General features: G+C 51.8%; 1 long non-coding RNA gene across 1 annotated transcript; it reads right to left on the bottom strand.

The window, feature by feature from the left end:
- Positions 1 to 10,486: 10,486 nt before the first annotated feature.
- LOC105477793 (uncharacterized) lies at positions 10,487 to 23,233 on the bottom strand. Its single transcript, XR_984940.3, has 3 exons — positions 22,802 to 23,233; positions 22,403 to 22,693; positions 10,487 to 15,780 (listed from the first exon to the last, which is right to left on the bottom strand). It is a non-coding gene; the product is annotated as an uncharacterized lncRNA (long non-coding RNA).
- Between the last annotated feature and the right edge of the window lie 769 nt (positions 23,234 to 24,002).

Below are 24,002 nucleotides of genomic sequence, written 5' to 3' on the forward strand. Positions count from 1 at the left end.
GAATTCTTTTGCCTCAGCCTACCGAGTAGCTGGGATTATAGGCATGCACCACCACATCTGGCTAATTTTTGTATTTTTAGTAGAGATGAGATTTTGCCATGTTGGCCAGGCTTGTCTTGGACTCCTGACCTCAAGTGATCTGCCCGCCTCGGCCTCCCAAACTTCTGGGATTACAGGGGGGAGCCACTGCGCCCAACCTTATAATACATTCTTTATTAGATTTTTAAGGTGTTTTTTAGATTATAAAATAATTATAATGTTTGTTATTACAATTCAAACAATGCCACTTTTAGACAAACAGGTAACCCTTAAAAATGGACATATGTGTGTGTGTGTATATATATATATATAAAATCATATATGGTTTTAAAATATGAATGGGGCCATAATATGTCTATTATTCTAAAATTTGATTTTAAAGACTTAATTTTTTTTAGAGCAGTTTTAGGTTCTCTGCAAAATTGGGAAGAAGGTCCAGAGAGTTCCCATATATACACCCACTGTCCCCCTACAGACATAGCTGTGGAGTGACTTGAAAAGAAATTGTGGAAAATATTCCCTATCAGCACATAAATAAATCAATTATTTAAAAAGGTGGATGAAAAGCCATGTTATGGTTATATCAAAATCTATTTAATCAGTCCATATTTATGGACTTAAAGATGTTCCTGATGCTTTTGCTATAACAAGTGATGTCTGTATATTTATTTTCTTATGTGCTAGTATTTCTGAACTGTATATTACTAAGGCTGTGATTGTACAATTTATATTAAGATAGATTCTAGGCAATTGCTCCCCCAAAAAGTTGCTTCAATTTATATTCCTGCCAATAGTGTAGAAGAATGCTTACTTTCCTGCAGGCTTGCCATTGGATGGATATTATTGCTCTTGTTATTTGCGTGAATTTTTTTTTTGTCAGTCTGCTAACTGAAAAATGGTATCTCATCATTGTTTTAAGTTTTCATTTATTTGATTATGAATAAGGGTATACTTTTCATATCTTAATTGACCACTATATTTCTTCCTCTGTGAATTGCCTATTTTCCTATTGGTTTTTTGTCTTTTTCTTATTGTTGTTTTGGAACACTTTGCATATTGTAGATATTGAGTCCCTGTATATATTGCAAATAATCTCTCAATCTATTTATCTTTTAAGTTTGTTTATGGTATCTTCACTAGGCAGAAGTCGAAATTTTTACATAGTCCAAGGAATCCAACAAAGCATTCATTTTTTACAGCTTCTGCTTTCTGTGCAATGCTCAGAAAATCATCTCCCACCCCAAAGTCATAAGAAAGTTGTACATTCTATCTAGTATGTAGTAAATTTCAATTACAACTATAGTTGTATTTTAACTACAATTTCAATTCCAATTGTATTCCTGCTTCAACTGTATTGTTGACATTTTAATACTTAATATGTAAGCTAGGTGTTGGGTATATAGGTGTTTTTTATATTATTCGATCTAATCTTTCGTGTGCCTGAAATATACACATGTATATACACACATCTACATATATATATATATATACACACACACATATATATTTTTTGAGACAGTGTTTGGCTCTGTTGCCCAGACTGGAGTGCAGTGGTGTACTCATAGCTCATTGCAATCTTGAACTCCTGGGCTCAAGCAATCCTCCTGCCTCAGCCTCCTGAGTAGCTAGGACTATAGGCATGTACCACCTAGCCTGGCTAATTTTTTTTAATTTTTATTTTTAGTAGAGATGAGATCTTGCTGTTGCCCAGGCTGGTCTTGAACTCCTAGGCTCAAGCAAGTCTCTCTCTTCAGCCTTCCAAAGTGCTAGGATTACAGGTGTGGTGTGAACACGTCCAGCCTACAATGTGTATATATTTAAAAATAAAGACAGGGAAATGCCTAATAAATTTTTGATGGAGGCTGGGTGTGGTGGCTCATGCTTATAATCCCAGCACTCTGGGAGGCGGAAGTGGGCAGATCACTTGAGGTCAAAATTTTTTTTGATGGAGCTGCACTGCCCCAAAACTTCAAGTCTGGTCAGAAAACAAAAAACAAAGACAAAAAATTGTTTTCAAAAAGCCTCTGTGACATTATTTCCAAGCCCAAGTAATCTCTGCGGTCTGGAATCTGCACCATTAGGAATTGGCCGCTAGAGAACTGAGATCCCCAATGCTCACCTCAGATGTGGGAGTGAGGAAGGGTAGGCAGGGGGCACTCCTTCCCCTCCCAGAGGGCAGGGCTGGGCAGTTGAACTGGCTGCCCAAGAAACTCAACATGGCATTTTTAAAAAAACATCTTTATTGATGTTAAACAAATCTTTTACATCTTTATATAATTCACATACTATAAAATTCACCCATTTAAGGTGAACAATTCAATGCCATTCAATGCTTTTTGGTATATTCACATAGTTGTACATCCATCATCACATCTAAGTTTAGAACATTTTCATTGTCTCCAAATAAACCGTGTTCCTATTAGCAGACACTTCCCATTCCTCCCTCCCCGCAGCCTGTAGCAACTACTAATCTCCTTTCTGTCTGGAAATGGAATCACACAAAGCCTTTTGTGTCTGACTTTTTCATTCCTTTTTAGGGCCATATAATATTCCATTTTATAGATATGCCATATTTTGTTTATCTAATCATCAGCTGATGGGCATTTGGGCTATTCTCACTTCTCAGTTATTATAAATAATGCTGCTATGAACATTGTGTGCAATTTTTTCTGGTGACACATGTTTAATTTGCCTTGGGTAGATACCCAGGAGTTGTAATCCTGGGTCCTGTGGTAGCTCAATGTCTAATGTTTCTCAGTATTTTTCTAGCAGGGCTTTGGATGTGCTGCAGGCTAGGGGTCTCCCATCCTCTGCCACAAGCCATGGAAAGTTCTCTGCTTTTAAGGGCCTGTGTGATCCACTGAGCCCACGTGGATGATCCAAGACACTCTCCCTATTTTAAGGTCAACTGATGAGCAGCCTTAATTACATCTGCAAAGTCTCTTTTGCTATGTGAGGTAACAAATTCATGGGTACTGACAGTTTCCAAGGATGAGGGTGGCATCTGTGGGAGCTGTGCACACATCTGCGCTGCCTAGCGCACCTCCCCCAAAGGGAGCTCAGGAAGAAGCATGTGCATGGATATTGGATGGGCAAGGGCATAGGCTGGGGTGGGTTTCTGCAGTTTTGCCACCCAGCATCCATTTCCATCCTTCTGAAACTGCATCTCGATTTTCCACTGGGGGCACCGCTCTGCCCTAGCCAGTTGTGCTTTGTGAAGAGGTTGGACTTGAGGCTTGGGGCTCAGTCCTGGCCAGTCTGACCATGGTGCCTTCCTGGCCCCAGAGGCCAGGTCAGGGACGACACATGACCCAGCTGAAGCTAATGAGAATCTGCAGAAGCTTCTGGAAGAAGACCTCACATTCTTCCCACTGGACTTGGCCACAAAAGGGTCAAGCAGGGGCTGGAGCTGCTGCCACCACCTTGCAGCCACGAGGGCAGAATCTGTTGGAGAATGTCACCTCCGTGGCAGGGAGAGAAGCCTGTGTGCTCGTCTGGACATTGTCAGCACCCTGATTAAAGCTGCCTGAGGCAGTCCACCATGGAGCGTTCAGTTTTGTGTGCCCAAGAATTTTCTTTTTCCATAAACATGTATAGTCACATGAATGGCTCAAGTGTGTGTTTAGCCTTGAGGGTACACATCTGTGAAAATATATGACCTTTGGGTGTGGGTGCTAAGTGGGACTAAGACCCAGAGAGACAAGAACCAGAGCACGGATGCTGGGTGCCCCACGTGTGGGGACAGGTTGTGCTGGAGGGAGAGGTTGGAGGCTGTTTTTATAGAAGAACTGGGTTTTCTCCCCCATTTTCATAACTTTTAATTTTGATGCAATTTCTCATATACCCTTTACCTAGATTCACCAATTGCTTACAACTTGTCCCAAGGCTGTACCATCCTCCTATATTAATATATACAGAGACACATGCATATTTCTCCTGAACCATCTGAAAGTATGGTGGAGATGCCTCTCTACTATTGTATATTTCAGTGTTTGTCCCCTAAAAACAAGGACATTCTCTTACATAAACACATATGCTTATCTGAGCGAGGACAATTTGCATTGATATGATACTGTGATTGAAACCCACAATCCATATCTAAAAGTCATCAATTGTCCCAAGAATGTCTTTTATAGCTATTTCTGTCCTGCTCTAGGATCCAGTTCAGGACCCCACATTGTACTTAGTGTTCATGTCCCTTTAGTCAAGGAGGTGACATTTGAACATGGCTTGGAAACTCTAGTGGGTCCTTGACATCCTCAGGAGTGAAATCCAGAAGAGCTATTTGGCCTCATACACACTGTTCTTTGGTGACTTGCTTTTTTCCCTCACAGTATGGTTGGGAGGTGCATCTGCGTTGATGTGTGACACTGTTGTTCATCTTCATTGCTGTCGAGTATTCTATTGTGTGGGCATGATATGGTTCATTTATCCTTTCTCCTGTGAATGGACCTGAGTGACTCCCAGGCATTGTTACTGTGGTTGTGTTTATATCAATGGATGCTGGTGAGACTTTACCTGTTCAGGGAACTGCTGAACTGACATGTGCACATCTCCTCATTAGTGTTGCCAAATTCTCTCACAAAGTGCACTTTCCAAAAAACACTCCCACCAGTGGCATGCAGAGCTCCTGTTGCCCCACCTGTCCACTCACATTTGGACCTGTCAATTAATTGAATTTCTTCCCGCAGGATGTGGATGAAGCCATACCCATGCATTTGTCAGACCACAGGAATATGCTTCCTATTCCTTTGCCAGTGGTTGGTAGCATCCATATACTTTGCACAGGTTTTGCCACAGTTAAGAGTGCACAGAGGGCAATGGCAGGCAGAGTCCCAGCCCTGGCTGCATGGCTGTTTCTGTCTTCCTGTCTCTCTGTCTCTGTCTTTTCTCTCCCCGGTGAGGACATGCCCACTCTCTGCCCTGGCAGGATAGGAGCTCATCATGGAGGATTCTGGGTGTTGATGGAGGCCAGGCTCCACTGGACAGGGAATGAAGCAACTTGGGCTAAATCCTCCAATTGGGAGGCTCTCTTGGATCCCGGTCAAGCAGAGTGCTGTGGCTATAACGTACCTCCCTTTGTTGGCCTAGCACCTAGGAGCCCTCATAGGCACAAGAGTTGTTTCGTGGACTCTAAACAGCTTCTGCAGGTGCTAAGGTGAGTTGAGAACCCCAGTCTATTCATCCACTGTTTATTGAGGTCCTACTGTGTGCCAGGCTGTGCTTTTGAAGCTCCAGATGCAGAGGATAACAAGACAGATGAAGTCACCCGTGCCAGTCCCAAGCTAGTTTGCCCTCAGCTCTTGTTACCCCATCCCTTGGCTCTGTTACCCATCAGGGAGGGGAGCTTAGCCCCAAGGTGTGAGGCCAGCTGAATTCCTGCTGGATTCAGCCAATGAGAGGCCCTGGAGTGAACAAGGGAGGAGCCAGGATATTCTCCCCCTTCCTCTTCATCTCAGATGGCATCTCTGGTGTGGCTGTCTTTCCTACAGCTACAGCTCCCACCGGACAGGCCTGCTGAGCCTCCCTGCATCACCCAGGCCCTGGGCTCTGGTAATACCATCTCCTCCCATTGCCCCTCCAGCCCTGGGGAGGTAATAGCTTCTTGCTCCTAATTTCTGTGCTGCCTCACTGTCCCCTGTTCTTAGCAATTTCATCACCTGCACAATCACATCCCTGAATTTTAACTTTTAAATTAAGCTTTACACTTTTTAAGTGACTTCTATTTCCCTGGTGGGATCCTAGAGATACCCTCCCTCTCTTTGTGGTGTGTATATTAGAGTGTAGAGAGATGGATGATGAACAAATTAAGAAACAAATAGTTATGGTAAATGATGTGAAGAAAATGAAACAGGGTGTCCTCCTGGGGAGGGAACTCATCCTTGGAGGGCTGGGGCAGAGAAACGCCATTGAGGAGGGCAGCAAGGTGTACAGCTAGAAGAGCAAAGAAGGATGCCTTGTGTATTGGGTGCCTACTATGTGTCAGCCCCTCTGCCATGTCCTTTACAAAAGACCTGATTATGTCTTTTGTAGTTAGTTTTGTGGGAACTGGCATGCAGCAGGGGTTCAAAACAAAACCTCTTCAATCTTGTGTCAGTCATTACATAAACTCTTGACATAGATACTTGTTGCAGAGACTGTCAGGTATCTTCCAAAAGCTATTCTTCCTCCATAGAATTTTAGCTGAGCACATGTTTTCCCAGAGCAAGACTACATTGCCCAGCTTCCTTTGCAGCTAGATATGGTCATGTGACTGTGCTCTAGCCAATGGGATCCAAGTGGATGTGTCAGCTTTCAGGGGACTTCCTTAAGAGACAACTGATGTGCACCTTTTGTTCTTTTATTCACTTCTTCCTTCCTGCTCCCTGGAATGTAGATACAATGGTGAGACTGTGACAGCCATCTTGGAACGTGGGGCAATGAAAGCCAACTTTGGTCTCTGACGCCAGGGAGTGATATAGTAGCCCTGGATTGCCTACCTATGAATTTTCACATGACAGAAAAAAAAAATTATATCTCCTTGTTATGTACAGTTGAATCTCATCCCAGCAACATAGTACTAATGTTTTTATTTGACAGGTGAAGAAACTGAGGCTCGAGGAGGGGAAATAACATAGCCCTGGGACTCAGAGCTGGTCTTACAGCAGAGCAGGGACTCAAATTCAAGTCTATCTGCTATCAAGACCCTTTTGGCTCCACTATCCTATTCGTGCATCCTGCACTCATACGGGTGTGTGTAAGAATTCCCAAGGAGGTGAGTCGATCCTGCGCACGTTGGCAGCCCCATCTCTGTCTTGCTTCCCAATCCAATAGGTATATGTGGCCCTTTGCTCATTACTGTTGTTCCATCTATCTATTGCTGCTTTAAAAATGACCCCAAAAACAAATCTCACAAACTGGGTAAAGAATCTGGACAGGCCGTGCAGGGATAGCTTGTATCTGGTCTGTGATATCTGTGTCCTCAGTGGGGATGACTCAGAGAGCTGGGGGCTGGGGCAATGGAAACTGGTCGGGCAGCTCTTTCGCCACCGTGGCCTTCCCACCTGGCTCCGGCCTCCTCACATCATGGTGGCCTCAGGGCAGTTGGATTTTTAACATAGCAGCCCAGGACTCCCAAGGAGAGACTTTCAAGAAGCAAGAAGTGGGCGTTAATCTCTTCAGGCCTGGGCTGGAAACTTCAGTGTCACTGCTACCGTAATCTCCTGGTTGAGTCATCTCAGAGCACACCCACATTCAAGGCCCCAAGTATATGAGGGTGTAGCAAAGACCTGGTGGGCATCTTTAATCGGTCATGCCTATGACCGCCAGTACTCTTTCAGTTGTAAGAGGCAGACCGACTGGAGGGAGAGAATTGGGAGTTTTCGTTGGCTCATGTCACTGAAAAGGCCAGGGCTCTAGCTGGCTTCTGGGGCTGAGATGCTTGGGAGCCAGTCTGTCTCTATCTCTGCTGCTCTGTGCTGGCCTCACTCTCGGGCAGGCTCTCCTAGGTGGCAGTAAAGATGGCCACCCGCAGCTCCCAGTGCCACATGATCAGCCCATGACCCCAGCAGGAGGGCAGTCCCCGAGAATTCTTGGCAAGTTTCCAGGTTGGACTCTCCATGGATCCTCCTGAGTCATGTGCCCAGAATCAATCAGCCAGGATGGCTCTGATTGACTGGGCCAGAGGTGGGCGCTCCACATGGACCACCTTGAACTGAGAGTGGGAGGGGGTGGTCCCTGGAGGGAAAATCTAGGTGCGGCTATCTGGATGGACACACAGATGCTGCTGCAGTGACCCGCTGGGTGCCCAGTTCTGGGCCCCTGCCATGTCCCATGCAGGTGGCCTGGACAGGCACAGGGCTGACCTGTGGTCCTTGTATAGAGTCCCGAGATCCTCTCCTCTAACATCCCAGGCCTTGGCTCCGGATGGCCCCATGTTCCAAGCCTCAAGCATTCATCTCTGGAAGGGCAAGACTTCTGGGACCTCTTGCCGGGAGCTGCAAAGCCTGGAGACTGGCCTCTCAGGCTTGCCTGCTGGCCCTGGGTAGTCTTCACCCTGACCCCAGTCTGCAGGGCTTCCAGAACCCACCTGCGCCCCAGCTGTCATCCACAGTTCATCAGGAGGTGGTCCAGGAAGGTGACCAGGCCTAAAGTATGAGGAAGCCATGTGGTATCTGGGTACAGGGACAGCTAGTAGCAATGTTCCGGGGTGGACACGTGCCAGCTGTTTGAGAAACAAGAAGGAAGCCAGTGGGGTTGGAGTGGAGCAAGCAAAGGGAATGAGACCAAAGAAGCCAAGAGGGACCCGGGTGCTGTGGGAGGGTATGGTGCAGATGGAACAGGTTTGACTTACATCTTTTTTTGTTTTTGTTTTTGTTTTTTTTGAGACAGGGTCTCACTCTGTTGCCCGGGATGGAGTGCAGTGACGCAATCACGCCTCACTGAAGCCGTGACCTTCTGGGTTCAGGTGATCTTCCCGCCTCAGTCTCCCAAGTAGCTGGGACTACAGGCATGCGCCACCACGCCTAGCTAACTTTAGAGTTATCTATCTTCTGTAGAGATGGGGTTTAGCCATGTTGCCTAGGCTGGTCTTGAACTCTCGGGCTCAAGCAATCCACCCACCTTGGCCTCTTCAAGTGCTGGGACTACAGGCGTGAGCCCCTGCGCCTGGCCTGACTTCTATCTTCACGGGCCCCCGCCGGCCACTGTACTCTGAACAGACAGTGGGGAAGTTGGGGACTTCCAGCAAGGAGGCTATTCCAATAGTCCAGGCGAGAGACACAAGCAGCTAGGACCAGGCCAGCTGCTTGTTGAGGTGGGAAGTGGTCAGGTTCTAGAATGACAGACGGGAGGCTGGTGTTTGAGGAGGGGGCAGGCAGGGCCCTAGGCCTGGACCCTGGCTTCCACCTCCTCATTTTCTAAGGAGTAGACTTTCTGGTCACCTTCATGCTCACTCCGACTCCCTACCCATCCAGTCCCTCCTGCCCACAAGGTGGCAGGGCAACTTCCAAAATGCACATTGAGCCCAGCACACTAAGGTAGCTAATGCCAGACACTGTTTCCTTCTTCATGGTCGATGCATTTATTGCCATGTGATTCAGAAAATACATAACTAGCTCGCTGACCCTTGATTTTGGCAGTAATATAAATTTGCCTTTTCGAAATAATTTGGTTTATAAAGATGCGGACCGATTTAAAAAAAAGATGATTAAGGAATTGGGGGAGGAAGAGATGCAGCAGAAAGACCTGGGCAGAAACCCATGAAGATGATGCTGGGAATGACTGGGCTTTGGGGGCTTGGGCCTGTGGCAGAGCACCAGCCCCTCTCTGTGCATTCCTGGCCCATGGGCCCCCACCCCTGTGCTCCCACACACCCAGGTCTCCGCCATCATCCCAGCCTTGGTGAGCCCTACCTTTTCCAGAACATGCTGGGCTGCTCCACCCCCTGGCCTTTGCATGTGCTCTTCCCACTCTCCAGATGGCACAGGTCGTCTCCAAGATTTTTTGCAGGACTGTTAGTCATTTATGTTTTTTACATTCAAAGTTTTAATCCATCTGAAGTTGATTTGGATCTCTAAGGGGAGTGCAATTTTATTTCATCCCAGATGGATAGTCAGTTGTGGCTGGCACCACTTACTTCAAAATCTGCCCTTCTCCCACCGAATCAAAATACTACCTTTGGCATATATCTCATTCTGATATATCTTGAAATTTATTTTTGTATTCTACATTCCTTTCTATTGTCTCTGCCAATGCCATATTGATCTGATTGCAGTGACTTTGTAGTATGTTCTTATTTCCAGGAAGGCAAAACCCCCACAGCAGTCTTTTTCTAGTCTTCCCTGGTAATTCTTGGGCATTTATTCTGCCACATAATCTTTGAGGTCATTTTATCTAGTTTTTAAAAACATCACCCTGTTGGTAATGAAATTGGAATTACATTAAATTTATATGGAGAAAATGGGAAAATTGACGTTTTTCTGGTATTAAGTTTCCACATCCAAGAACACGGCATGTCTTGCTCTTTTTTAGATCTTATTTTAAAATCTGTCAGAAGATTTAATTCCATCTCTGTTTCCAAACTTTTACTTCATATGCTTCATTTTCATAAACGATAGACAGTGCCCTTTTGTGATGAAAATCCTGACACTTCTTTCTTCAGCTGAAACACTGTGTGCCTTGTGAATATCAGCATGGATGCCTGCAAAGGAAGGGTCATGTGGCGTCCACCTGAAAAAGGTCCCAGCATCTGCTATCTGGTACCCTCAGGATGGGCCGTCTGCTGTGTCCAAAGTTTATTTCTGTTTCTTTTCCCTCCCTTCCTTCCTTCCTTCCCTCCCTCCCTCCTTCCCTCCCTCCCTCCTTCCCTCCCTCCCTCCCTCCCTCCCTCCCTCCCTCCCTCCCTCCCTCCCTCCCTCCTTCCTTCCTTCCTTCCTTCCTTCCTTCCTTCCTTCCTTCCTTCCTTCCTTCCTTCCTTCCTTCCTTCCTTCCTTCTTTGAGACAGGGTCCTACTCTCTGTCACCCAGGCTGGTGTGCAGTGACACGATCACAGCTGATTGCAAGCTTCTATCTTCTAAGCTCAAGTGATCCTCCTGCCTTAGCCTCCCAAGTAGCTGGGACCACAGGTGTGTATCACCATGCCCGGCTAGTTTTTAAAATTTTTATTTTTAGTAGAGACAGGGTCTCTCTATGTTGCCCAGGCTGGGCATTTCTTAATTTCTTTTTTTTTTGTTTCAACAAATAGGGCTTCATGAATGTCTTTGGCCACATCTCTTTTTTGCTCATGTGTGAGGGCTTCTCATATGCCTGGAAGAGGAATGGCTGGGCCGTGTGGCATTCCAATCTTCAGCTTTGCCAGAAACAGCCAAATTACTCTGCAAAATTGTTGGAACAATTTACATTCCTGGTAATAGGGCAAGGGAATTCTTGCTTCTTTATGTTTTAGCCAGCGGCTGGAATTTTCCCCCGGCTTTTCTTCCTCGCAAACTTCTTTTTTCCGTCTTTACTTTGTAGTCAAAAGTTTTCATTTTGCATTTTAATCTCATTTTCCTGTATAGGATATATGTAGATGTCAACCATTGTTAACAGCTTCTTTTGTTTTCCATCCAGAGAAATTCTGTAAATATGTAAGCAAATGTATATATTTTCTCTCCTTACCCCAGCTCTTAATCAAGTGGCAACACATTGGTGTTCTGTACCTTTATTTTCACACTAATTCTATCTTGGGATTATGCCGTATCAGTATGCAAAGAGCTACTCTTTCCTTTTTCTCGTCCTTTCTTTCTCTTTCTCTTTTTCTTTTTTTTGACAATGGCAAAACATTTCACCTGTAGACAAACATCTTTTGTTTCCAAACTTTTGCCATAATCTATGAGGCTCTGGTGAATTTCCTTATACATTTTACAGATGTAAATCATATCTATCAGATAAAGTCCTATGAGTGGAATTCTCAGCTCAAAGGGTAAATGTATTTGTAAGTTTGACAGCGTCCTGTTGACCACCCCAACCAGAGAGTGCATCAGTGGACGCTTGCCCCAGGCTGTCTCCCCCATGCCCTTAGGAACATAATGCATTATCCAGTGTTTTGACATTTGCTAATACCAACAGGTATAAAATGGTATCTCAAAGTGTTTTTATTTTTAAAATAGCCTTATTGCGATATAACTGACATACTATAAAGTTCATTTGTTTTAAATGTACACTTCAATAAGTTTTAGTAAATTTATAGAGTTATAACCATCACCACAATGTAATTTTAGAACACTTCCTTCACCCCAAGTATCTTGACATGGGTTAAATTTTCATTTCTCTGAGTGAGGGTATGTTTTCTTTCATTTAAGAGAGCCATTTCTATTTCCTTTCCATTGAATTTTCTGTTCATATGCTTTGCTCATTTTTTTCTATTTTATTTTTTATTGATTTGTAGGTACTCTTTATATATTATGCTTCCTGATAGTGTAAGTGCCTCTCCTCCAAAATTCACCTTGTGGTTCCAATTCTCACAGGCTGGAATTCATAGAACCTGTTGATGGGGCTGCTCCTTTACCATACAGTGAGCTGCCTGCACACAGTGACCATATTTGATTTTATTCCGCGTCCTCCGCTGCCTAGCACAGGGCCTAGCCAGCATAGATCTCTGCAAGTAAGCCTGGACTCAGCAGCAGTCCATCTATGTTCTTTCTTCCCTCAGCATTCTTCTCATAATTTGTGGAGAGTTTTCGATCAGTATGGTGAGTCATATCTGACTCCTCCACTGGACTGACTGCTCCCTGAGGGAAGGCACCATGGCTGTTTTGTTTGCTGCTGTATATCTGGGGTCCATGACAGTGTGGCGTAGCACGTTATTTAAAAGTGCTGATGAGATGAATTTATTAACTAATTAATTACTAAGTGGTTTACAGTACCTGGAAGGAGAAAGATATTGGAAGGCTACAGAGATGGAAAGCCAAAACCAGCAGAGCCACAGCACCTGGTATTTCCATGAGTGGCACATCCCTTACCCGAGGACCTGAAGCGGTTGGGAGGGAACCCTGGTGCACAAGTCCACAGGCAGTAATACTGCAGGACTCCACCATTATATTGCCATTCAGGAATACAGTCCCAGGGTAGCTCATCTTACAACTTTTCAAGAGAAGCTCGAAATGACGCTCTTTATGTGAAATCTCTCACTTTGAAATGTTGGCAATGATTAGTCACGGCACAGGCCCCTGAGACTTGGGCTGCCAATTTACAAAGCCTGGGTTTACAAAACAGAACTCTTTTTAAATGCATGCTCACACGTAATTCTGCCAGTAATCCTGGGGGGAAGTGGACAGAGGAAGACCCTGAGGCTCAGAGTAGAAAAATGACTTGCATATAGCCACCCAGCTGGTAGGGGTATGTGTGTGCGGAGGAGATGGAGGCAGTCCTGACCCCCTGGCCTGAGCTGTCACACAGCTCCTCTTCCAGGAGGGAATTGGGGCATTTCTGAGGGAAGTGAAGCTAATTCTCAGAGCTCCTGGCCAAGGAGTTTGTCACAAGCCTGCCTGGGCAGGTGAACCTTGGCCTGACACCTCTGAGTCCCTTCCATGGCAGAGATAGGCAGGTCGAGCTCCCACCTGGAAGCCCATTTGGGCTGTGGCCTTCTCTCCACTCTCTATACCTCGCTGTTTGTCGGTGCCCCACGCACAGCAATTAATCATCACTGCCTCATGACAACTCTCGTATAATTATCTTGTATTATGAGTGAAGTCTCACCAGCAGGCCAGCCCTCCCTAGAGAGGCCACGGCTCCCTGAGAGCCGGGTGAGAAGTGTTCTCTGCCCCCATGGGTACGACGGGTGCAGGGATGTGGAGGGGCCTCAGTGGTTCTCTCCCTCCATCCCAGACCCCTCTGGGATGGGAGCAGGTCGGTGGAGCTGGAGTGGCTGCTGAATGACTTACAAAAGTCATAGGGGAAAGGAGGAGTTACTGTAGTAATAAAGAGAAATGACAATGAAGAAGGCAGGTGGCTGGGCCCGTCCAGCCCCCTCTAGTCCTCATTCCCTCATTCCCAAAGTTGCGACTGATGCCAACCAATTGTCAGATATGATTCCAGTTGCTGAGCTGTAGCCACAAACAAAACAGATCCTGCCCCCTCCCCCGCAAGGATCCTGGCATTCTAGAGGGAGAGTCAGACAACACACACACAGGGGCAAGACTATTTCAGACTGTGTTAAGCACTATAAAAGAAATGCATAGACAGAGAAGAGTGGGGGACAGGGGAGCAACTTGGCTTTCGGAGAGTGACACTTGAATGGAGGCGGAATGCATTCGGGGTAGAGGGGACAGTAGACTGAAAGGCCCTGGGGTGGGGACACTCTGGAACAGGAAGAGAGTCACTGTGGCTGCAGTGAGGAAGAAGGAAATCAGGTCTGAGAGGTCAGTAAGGGCGACTACATAGGTTCTAAGAGTTTGGCTTTTATTCTAAATTCAGTGGGATGCATTCTCAGAATGCTGCCAACTAAACTGTAGCCTTTGGCAGTTTGCCCCCGTCTATAATTTCCTGCCCATCCATCCATCCATCCATCCATCCATCCATCCATCCATCCCTCCATCCCTCCATCCATTCGTTCAACAAACACTTATGGAGCACCTACTGTGTGTTAGTCTGGCCCTGGGGAACAGTAGTGACAAAGCAAAGCCCCTGCTCCCAGAGAGCCCGCCTTCTGGAGGAAGACCCTCACCCCACTTCTGCACCGGAACCGGCTCCGCGGACCCCACCCGAGATCTCGCCGCCGCCAGGTGGCGCTCTGCGCCTGCGCTTGGGCAGCGGCCGGGGGTCGCTGGGCCGGGGCTGGGGCCGGGGACAGGGACGGGGCGGGGGAGGGGCGGCCGGGGAGTGGGGGCGGGGCCGGCGTCGCAGGTTGTGTGACTTTGGGTTTGACCTGCCTGGAGATGAGCTAATCCCGCCGTATAATAGACTCCGGGGAGATAGGGAAAATGGCTGCGGCGCTATCTGCGTCGCCATGGGGACCATCGCGCGCGCGCGGGCGGGGCGCGAGCCTGGAAAAATACAGCCTTTGTCGGCGGCGCGTGTCACTCACGGCGCGGGGACCTCAGGCGGCGGGCTCGGGCTTCCTTGTCCCAGCTGCAGAGGCTCTGAGGCTCGGATGCCCGGGTGTCCCCAAACTCCACGGACGGCCCCTCTTCCTTCCACACTCGCACTTTCCGTTTTGGTCAAGAAAGTCTTCCGTGACACAGCATGTTCCACCCCATCGCTCTGGCGTCTGTCACCCCCGCACACACCATTCCCTGTCGCTTCCCCAGCCCGGAGTCCACCCACGCTGGCACATAGACAGGCCCCGACAACTGCCCTTCCCCCGTGCCCCTCTCGCAGCTCACCTGGGCACACCTGGGCAGAGATACAGCAGGACACACACAGCCTCACACAGACCCGAGCACACCCCAAAGGCACGCCGGGCGGGAGCGGTGACACTTGCACGCTCATGCCCGGCAGGCACAGGAAGCTTGTGTGCCCCGAAACACAACATAGGGTGGGCAACTGCATGCACACAGCACATCCACCCTAGTGGCCTCCAGCGTGCGACCCTAAACAGCCACCTCCAGAGCAGACACAGTGAGGCACTCGCGGGATGCTTATCCGCTGCCCTCGGACACGCGGGCTTGCACTCCCATTCCTCCACCGCGTGTCCAGCCACCCTGGGCCGCATGCCTGCCCACAAGCTTAGTGTGGCACCGCCTCCTGTGTGGACCCTCCAACCGCCTCATCGGCCGCCTCTGGGCACTTAGCACACACGCATGAGTGTGTGAAACATGCATTTCAAAGATGTAGTCATATATGCAGTTGCCCACAACCCAGATACCCAGACACAAACACCCACTGCAACACACATCAATTCATACATGGAGCTGTACATAGACATGCAGACACACTCTGATACATCTCCTCCGGGCGCTCAGCACACACGCCTCCCATGCGTGTGCATGGATGGGCTCACGTACTTGCACTTTTTTGTGGTACACTTGTTTGACACACCCGCACACTTGCATCGGCGTTAGCCCATGCACTGGCACACCCGCGTGTCCATCCAAACACGCCGGGCACACCGGGGCGCGCACTCAGTGGTCCTGGCAGGCAGGCGGGTGGTGCGGGCACGGGGAGCCCGCGTGCCCCCAGCGGACGGCTATCTGCCTGCCCATCAGCGCGCGGATCTGCGGTGGTAAATGATGCATTCGATGGCGGGCGCATTTGTTGTGCGCTCTCTGAAAGGGCTGCGATAATCTGGAAGGCAGAGATAAGGAACACCATTTATTCCGCGGCACTTTGGAAACAATTCCCAGCCCTGTACAACCCCATTCTCCGGCAGCCTTCGGGAGCCGGGCAGATAACGATTGGCTATTCATTATCTTCGCCGGGAACAAAGATTAGCCGGCCGAGATGAAAAATTACCCCGGACAGCGGCGCAGCCCCGCGCGGAGCCCCCTGCCCGCTGCCACCACCCGTGCCTTGGTGTCCCGCCCTGCCCGCGGCCCGCAGCTCATGCCCAGCCCGGCCTCGCCCGGCTTCCGGCCTCCTGCGCGTTCTTCGAGCTTGGTGGCTAAGCCCTGTCGGTCTTTCCATCTCAGTCTGTCCATCTCATCCTGCCCATCTTTCCTTTGTGTCCCCACTCTTCTCTCTGGGGCCCTTCCCATCCCTGTCCCTCTTCTAGCATTGGCTCTTTGAGCCTCTCTGGGGTTCTCTTCCCATCTCTCTATTTTTGTCGTATCTCTCTGTCCTCTCTTATCTCTCTCATGTCTCTGTCCATGTCTCTCTGGTTATCATCTTCTCTGCTTTTATTCCCATCTTTCTGACCCTTTCTGCCACTTTTTAGTTGTTTATTTCTGTCTGTCTCCGAGTGTCCGAAGTCCCAGGCCTGTCCCCACCAGTGCCTCTTCCTCATTGTTTTTAAAACATCTGTCCTTGGGCCTCCCATCTCTTTCCCCGCTCCTTGTCTCTCTGGATCTTTCTGTCACCGAATCTCCATTTCTCTTCATCCACCCCACCCTGAGGGCCCCACATCTCCAGGCCTCATACCTCCCGCCCTCTCAAGGCTGTGAACCTGGCCACAGACCAGAGACTGGAAGGCTCCAGCCAGCTCTGGCCTGGCCAGCCCAGCCCCGCCCAGTAGGCAGGAGGCAGGTGGGGTGGGGAGGTGCAAGGCCTGGAACCCCCTTTCCAAGGAAACAAGACAAGTAGAAAAGGCCCCATGGGCACCCAGGCCCTGCTCCTGTGCTTCAGACAAGCTCTCCCATGCCCCTCCCCAATAAGGCCCGGGGCCTTGGGATCCGGTGGTCCCAATGAGGACACCTCATTAGAGCAGTTATTCAGCATGGCACTGGCGACAGCAGATAAGCTTTATCATCTCATCTCCCCTCCCACAGACAGACAGAAAGTGCCCGAGCAAATGGTACCCTGGAGCTCCACTGGCGGCCTGCCCTGCTGGTTAAGGAAGGTCTGGATGGTGGGTGATCCTGCAGGATGCACACCCTGCATGTCACAGAGGACACACTTTTCCACAGTCCACAGAACAAGGCAGTGCTGGCCACAGAAACATGCATTTCAAAGATATAGTCATATATACAGTTACTCACAACCCAGATACGCAGACACAAACACCCACTGCAACACACATCAATTCATACATGGAGCTGTACATAGACATGCAGACACACTCGGATACATCTCCTCCTCCCCACCATCAGTTCAAAGATACAATGATATACAATGATACCTATGCTGTTAAAGACAGATACACACACACACAGCCAAATGCATGTTCAAATACACAAACACAGGCCCCAACAGCCATCAATTAATAAACAGAATTATACATGGACATCCAGACACATGCAACATACCACACACACACCTACACATACACCAGTTCAAGGACACATGCAGATACCCAGGTACAAACTATTAAAGACACACACAGGCCAGGCGCAGTGGCTCATTCCTATAATCCCAGAAGTTTGGGAGGTCGAGGTGGGAGGATTGCTTGAGTCCGGGAGTTTGAGACCAGTCTGGGCAACATAGTGAGATCATGTTTCTACAAAAATAAAAATAAAAAAATTAGCCAGGCATGGTGGCACATGCCTGTGGTCCCAGATACTCAGGAGGCTGAGGTGGGAGAACGGCTTGAGCCTGGGAGGTTAAGGCTGCAGTGAGCGGTGATTGAACCACTGCACTTCAGTCTGGGTAACAGATCAAGACCAGGTCTCAAGAAACAAAACAAAACAACAACAACAAAAATACATACAGTTTAACACATGCCTAGATACATGCACATACACAAACACACACTCCAAAACACGCCAATTCATAGACATGCCACACACTGCTACAGACACACAGGCAAACACTTGGAAATCCCCACCCCTCTTTACACGAGTCTCTGACATGATGACCCCACAGACACAGAGCCAAAGGGACACACAACCATTTCCACAGACACACTCTCTTGTGCCAGCTTCCAGGGTCATGCTCTGAAATAGCCACATTGTGACCTACTGCCCAATACACAAACTCTCAGGAACCCACAAGAAGAAATGGACATACTAATACATCCAGTTTTGCAGACACTCCTGTGTGCTCATAAGTGTGCACAGACACACCTGGGCACACAGGACATAGACTGTGAGCCACACGCATAGAACACACAGACAATGCAATAGTCACCACCAGATTTGGAGAAAGACCTATAGACAGCAGGTGTCACAAAGACCAGGGGACAGAAACACTCCTCTGGGGCACACCTGGGCACAGGAGCACAGATTTCCCAGTCCTTCCAAGCCCAAGCACTTTCTCTCCGGGCCTAAGGTCCCCAGGTCACTCTTTGATCTGCTGGGATGGGAATCAGGGGTCGGAGTGGGGGGACACTGACTGGCTGAATCCCTTAGTAAGAACTTTGGCAGCACAAGAACTGAACTCTCTTTGCCCACAAACCCAGGGGCCTTCTGGGGATGAGGACTCCCACACTCCCTTTCTCCCCTCCTCCTGCCCCCCACTTCTGTGAACAAGCCCTCTGCACCCTTCCTTGCTTCCCCCATTGTGAGAGTCTGCCCCAAGGAGATGGGCCAGGGGGACACCAGACAGTGGACCTCTAAAGTGCTCAGGGTCCCCCAGAGTTAGGAACTGGAGTGGGGGTGGGACAGGGAGAGGGGCTGCCCCTGCACTTAGCTAAACCAGCCTGGCAGTGAGGGCGTCCAGAGTGTGAGCCAGAGTGCCGAGTTGCATCTGATTGTGTGACCGTGTGTGTGCACGTGTGTGTGTGCACACACCATGTGTGCGCACAGCTGCGTGCACATGTGCAGGGATGTGTGCGTGTCCGTGTGAGCACTCCTGGAAGTGGGTTGAAGACAGAGGAGCGGGCGTCTGTGTACCATTGTCAGTGAGTGCGTGTGCCCACAGCTCCTGAGGGTCCCCAGGGAGAGTCTCCGTAAAGACGTGTCCCAAGCTTTCTGAGCGAGCATCCCTGAGGTCAGGGGCGCGCGTGTGCGCTCCGGAGAGGGCGGGAGCGGCCTGGAGTGTGGATGCGCAGGGTGTGCACGCCCTGAGTGCCTAGCGGCCCTTGGCTGGCCAGGCGGCTGGACCTGGTAGGCCGGGTGCAGAGCCCCGGGCACCCTCCTGCCCCCTGCGGCGCTCCCGCCCCCGTCGCCACCCCCTGCCCCCCCGCAAAGTGATGTCGAAATAAAAAGCCGCGTTGCGGCCGGTGGGGGAAGAGAGAGGCAGCGTGAGCACAAGGAAGGTAGGGAGGCCAGCGCCGCCGCCGGGGCTCGGTGCTCAAGTCTGTCCATTGCCTGCCGCCACCTCCATCCTAGCAGGGCCCCATCGCCCACCAGGCAGATAAAAGCAGTCCGCTGAACACCATGTGGCCGCTCGGCGTGCCGCCCAGGCTCTGCTGGTGAGCGCCGCCACCCCGCGCCCAGGTCCCGCGAGCCCGCCTGCCGCGCACCTCGCCCTGCTCCCAGCTCTGCTCCGGCCCCGTCCGCCCGGGGGCGCCGCCCACCGCGCCTCGCTCGGTGAGTTCCCTTCACTTCCATCTGTCCGGGCCGGGCCCTTTCCGCCCCCGGCCCGGCCCGGCCCGCCTGGCACCCGAATCTCTTGGTCCGTTTGCCCTGTGGCCCCTACCTTTGGGGCTCGCCTTGGCCCTGCCAGAGACCGGAAACCCTGGTTATAGGGACTTCAACCAGAGGGAGTATTTGGTGACCTGGGCACAACAGGCCCGCCTCGGGCCTCCTGTCTTCCCATTTCTCCCAGCCACAGGCCACGAGACCCCGGCATTCCCAAAGCCTGGCAAAGCACCCCCGCCTCCTGGTCCCCGAACTGGGGGCCTTTGTCTCGGTCGCCCCCAACCCCCAGGCCGCGGCGGCGGATGCGTCCGAGCCGGGCCGCCGAGCGACGGCTGCACCTGCCGGCTGGTCCCGTGCGCCGGCTTTTCGCGGCTTAACCCAGCTCGCTCCTGTTTGCGCCCCCGCGCGCTGCGCCCCGCAGACCTTTATCCTGTGTGACTGGGGTGCGTGTGGGGGAGAGCGCCGGGTCTGGAAGTCTCCCCCCACCCCAAGCCGGAGTCTGAATCCGTTTAGTGGGATTTCAATAAGAATGGGGCCGCCGCGGGCTCGAAGATCTGCCGCTGGTAGGCGTAGACGGCGTTCTGGATCTGTCTCAAAACCGGGCATTTAAAATTATTCGGTGGCGACCAGGCTTGAACTCCGGGTTGCTCCAACTCCGAGGGGAAAGGCCCCGCGTTCAGGGCCCCCATGTGTGGCGGCCGCTTCTTTACCGGAAAACAAGGAAGGAAATTCGTTGTTTTGGAAAAAGCCTCCTCTCCCGAGGTTGGGAACATCTGGTGGTGAGCTCCAGGTCTACGCAGGCACCCCGTACTGGGATTCGTTTATGAGCAGGCAGGATTCGAGAACCAGGTAGGGCCCGTGCGGCAGCCGAGGCGTCTGGAGAGCGTTTCCCAGGCGGGTTGACAAATTGCAGACAAATTGTGTCTAACGAAACGGATTTACCAGTTGTCAGGCCGCCGGCCCCTGTCGCTCCGAGTAAACCCTCCGAGTAAACCGTGGCTGTTCGTGGAGGAGGGAGAAGCATGGCCCGATTGTCTCCGGGTCTCAGCAGGGTCCCGCGGGAAGCCTGCCAGGCTTGAAGGTAGGGGTCAGAAGCCAGAAGCGATATCGAATCTCGGAGGCGCCTGGGTCCAGGGTGCCGAGACACCTAGGACATGGGGGCCACAGACTCTACGATTCCCAAAGACGCAGAACAGGAATGGGGTGGGAGAGCCTGCACTGAGGCCGAGGGAGGGAGCCTTCTGCTTTGAGGGTCTGGAATTGAACCCCAAAGAGCAGGAGGGGCCGTTATAGCCGTAGTCCCTCCTTGGGCACACCCCCCCCCCCAGGGATGGCTGCTGGCCTGAGATCTAATGCCTCGGCTTTAAGGGAACTTCTGAACCCATCTGCTAAGGCATCCCACTTCCTCCCCGTACCCCTCAAGGTTTATTGCCAATGTGGGACTGGGAGGCTGCTGGGTTGCGAATTAAATTTCTCTATGGAAGGTAATCCCATAGCAAATGGGTTTCCTTGACACCCCACCCCCAGCCCCACACTGCGGGCCAATTAGCTGCCCATAAGGAAAAGGCGAGAAGAATTAGGTTACAAAGGGAGGGCAAACTTATGGTCCCAAAGGGGCCACCTCGGATGAGCTAAGTTTAAACAAAGGGCTTAGAGGGGAGGGGAGACCTGGGCAGCTCTGTGTCCCACCTGGGACCAGCGGCTTAGTAGAGGCCTGAGAAGCACTCTAGAACCGGATACCAGATCTGCTACCTCCCCAGCTCCCAGGCAGAAGCACCCAGGTCAAATTGTGGCGATCACCGCTGTGAGTTCTCGGGCCACTTGAAAAGGGTCCTTAGAACATTCTGTTTCCAGACTGACCTTCTCCAGTCCTCGGAGAAATCTTGTTCCCAAGTAAGGAAAGTGACAGCTTCTTAATGTGATCAAAGGCAGCGCCAGCATTTCCAGCTATGCTCCCGAACAAACAAAATACTGAAAAAGGGAACGTGTCCCTCTGAAGGTGTTCTGGGGACCCCAAAGTTCCAGCCCATAAACTGGAGTAAATCTGCTCTCACCAGGCCTGTAACAGCGCCGCAAGACCCCAGCCGATTCTGGGGGCTGCGTTGCCCCTCCCCGGGAGTTTGTTTGGGGCCCGAGGTGGGAGGACCATGTCTTCGGCCTAGTGGGGAGGGGCCCAGGTGGTGTCCCTCGGTCTGCCTGACCCACACAGATATTGACGAGCGCGGGTCCCCCTTTACTGTCCATCTGGGCGCCCTGCTACCTGGCGCCGCATTTCTCTTTCCCAGGCGGGTTCGTTTCCGCCAGAGAATGCAGCAGTCCCGCATCCTACGCAGGACCTGCAACCGATGTGGAGGCTTCGGTCAAGCCGTCCCCTGCCTGCGTTGTCGAGGAAAGCAACCCCAAGGCCTGAAGGGACCTGGCAGAACTCCTCTTTCCTTTTTTTCCTCTACACCCGGATTGCGGGCAAGGAGGCTGGTTCAGGTCTCCCGAGGCCCCCGCTCAAGCACTCCTTAGCCGTCCTGCTAAGCCCCTCAGTGCGCCGATTTTCTGAGCTGCCGAGCGGGGTAATTAAATCCCCTCCCTCGCTCCGCTCTGTACCAAGGCAGGCGGCAGTGCAGGGCTGACGTTTGGGCAGGGGACTCAGCCACGCTGGCCACCTCCACTACCGCAGTGGCCGGGACCCTGCCGCGAAGGGGTTAGACGCGGAGCTCGCTGCGCTGAAACTGGGGATACACACAGAACGGGGGAGGGGGTAGTTTTTACCGCGCCGGTGGGAGAAAAAGGAGAATTACCTGCTTTCTCGAGGGCCGCGCGTAGCCACTTCCCTGAGAGCCGAGGCACCGATCGCGGCCGGGCGGGAAGCTTCCGCTCGGCCCTGGCGTTCACAGCCCAGCGGCCAGCTGCCGGTCTGCCTTCCGCGCTGGGTCCCAGGGTTCGCGCTCGAGCAGGGTAGCTTTGCTGGACACGGGGAATTTTCCCTGGGGACGCGGTGTCTTTCAGAGGGTCTTGCTAGTCTCCGGAGACGCCAAATAGGCTCGAACTCCGCGGCGATCTCATTTTACGCATTGATGAAGAATCGTAAGCTAAAGGATGGGAAAAGTTGAGAGACAGACGGACGGAGAGACAGTGGGTCCCGGCGGGACCGCACGCGTTGAGGGGAGCACGAACTGGGAGACACGGAGACTGCTCACCTGCCCGGCCTGGCCGCGGAGATCCGGCGCCAAGGGCCTTGCGCTCGGCCTCCCGCCCCGGGCGCGCCTTCCCGGGCTGGCGCCGGCCTCCGCTCCCGCGGAGTGGAGTTCCGAGCAGACTGGGCTCCACGCGCTCCAGAGTGGAGGGGAGCGGGAGGCTCAGCAGGCGGCTCGGGCAGGCGGGTTCCCCAAGGGCACGAGACGCGCTGGTTCCCAGCCCAATGGAGCTCTGCGCCCCCCAGCCCCGCGCTTTACCTGCGCTGGGGCCTTGGACAGACAAACGGACGCCAGACGCCTAGGCAGGAGGAGGCCTCAGCCTGAGCCCGCGCCCCCTTGGCGCTGCCCTGAGCTGGCCTGCGAGGGGGTGACGGGGGCGCGCCCGCGGAGCTGGGCCCAGCCGGGCGCCCCCGGAGCTGAGGGGACCGAGGGCTTTCCTCCCTCCTCGGATTATTAAAAAGTTCATTTCCTGGCGAATCGGGTGACGTCAGGGGCTCGGCGTCGCGGTGGCGGGGCCGCCCGGCCGGAGAAGCCGCCTCCAGTTACCCAATTACCGACTGTCAATCCCGCCGCCCCTCCCCCACTCTCCCGGGGGTGGCCGGGACCCCAGCCCTCCTCCTGCCCCCGACCCACCCAGGGGCCCTCTGGACATCTACCCCGGGAGCCTCGGGACCAACAGGGAAGAGGGCTGGAGGACGCTGTTGAGTCCCCTCAGTACTCGGCACCTGTCTAGGTCCCCCCAAATGCCTTTGTCCTGGAACCCCTCCTCGGTCCGGGGCCCCCTTCGAGCCTTCGTCTCCCCAGTCTGTACAATGGGAGGGAGCAAGACTTGTGCGCCCGGCCCACTCGACTCATAGAGCCGATCTCCGGGCTGGAAGTGAGTGGGAAGCAGTTTCAGGTGACTTAGAAGACTGAGACCTCAGACCACCTCTTCCCCCTCACCAGAGGCCACCTCGGGGACCCCCGGAGGAAAAAATGCCACCTCCTGCCCGGGGGCGTCTCCCTCCAGCTGGCGCCGGCGCCAGTCCGGGTCTCCATGGCCTCGCCCCAGGCAATTGGGCCCGTTGGCCTGCGAAGGCCACGCCTGGGGAGGGGATGCCCCCTCCCCCTCTCTGGAGCCACCGGCCCGGCCACCTTCACTGGGTCAAGCACAGCCCTGAGCGGCCGCGTGTCCGAGGCCCAGGTGCCCTCTAGAGCCCTGTAG

This window comes from Macaca nemestrina, chromosome 2, assembly GCF_043159975.1.
Source record: "Macaca nemestrina isolate mMacNem1 chromosome 2, mMacNem.hap1, whole genome shotgun sequence".
Classification (NCBI taxonomy): Eukaryota; Metazoa; Chordata; class Mammalia; order Primates; family Cercopithecidae; genus Macaca; species Macaca nemestrina.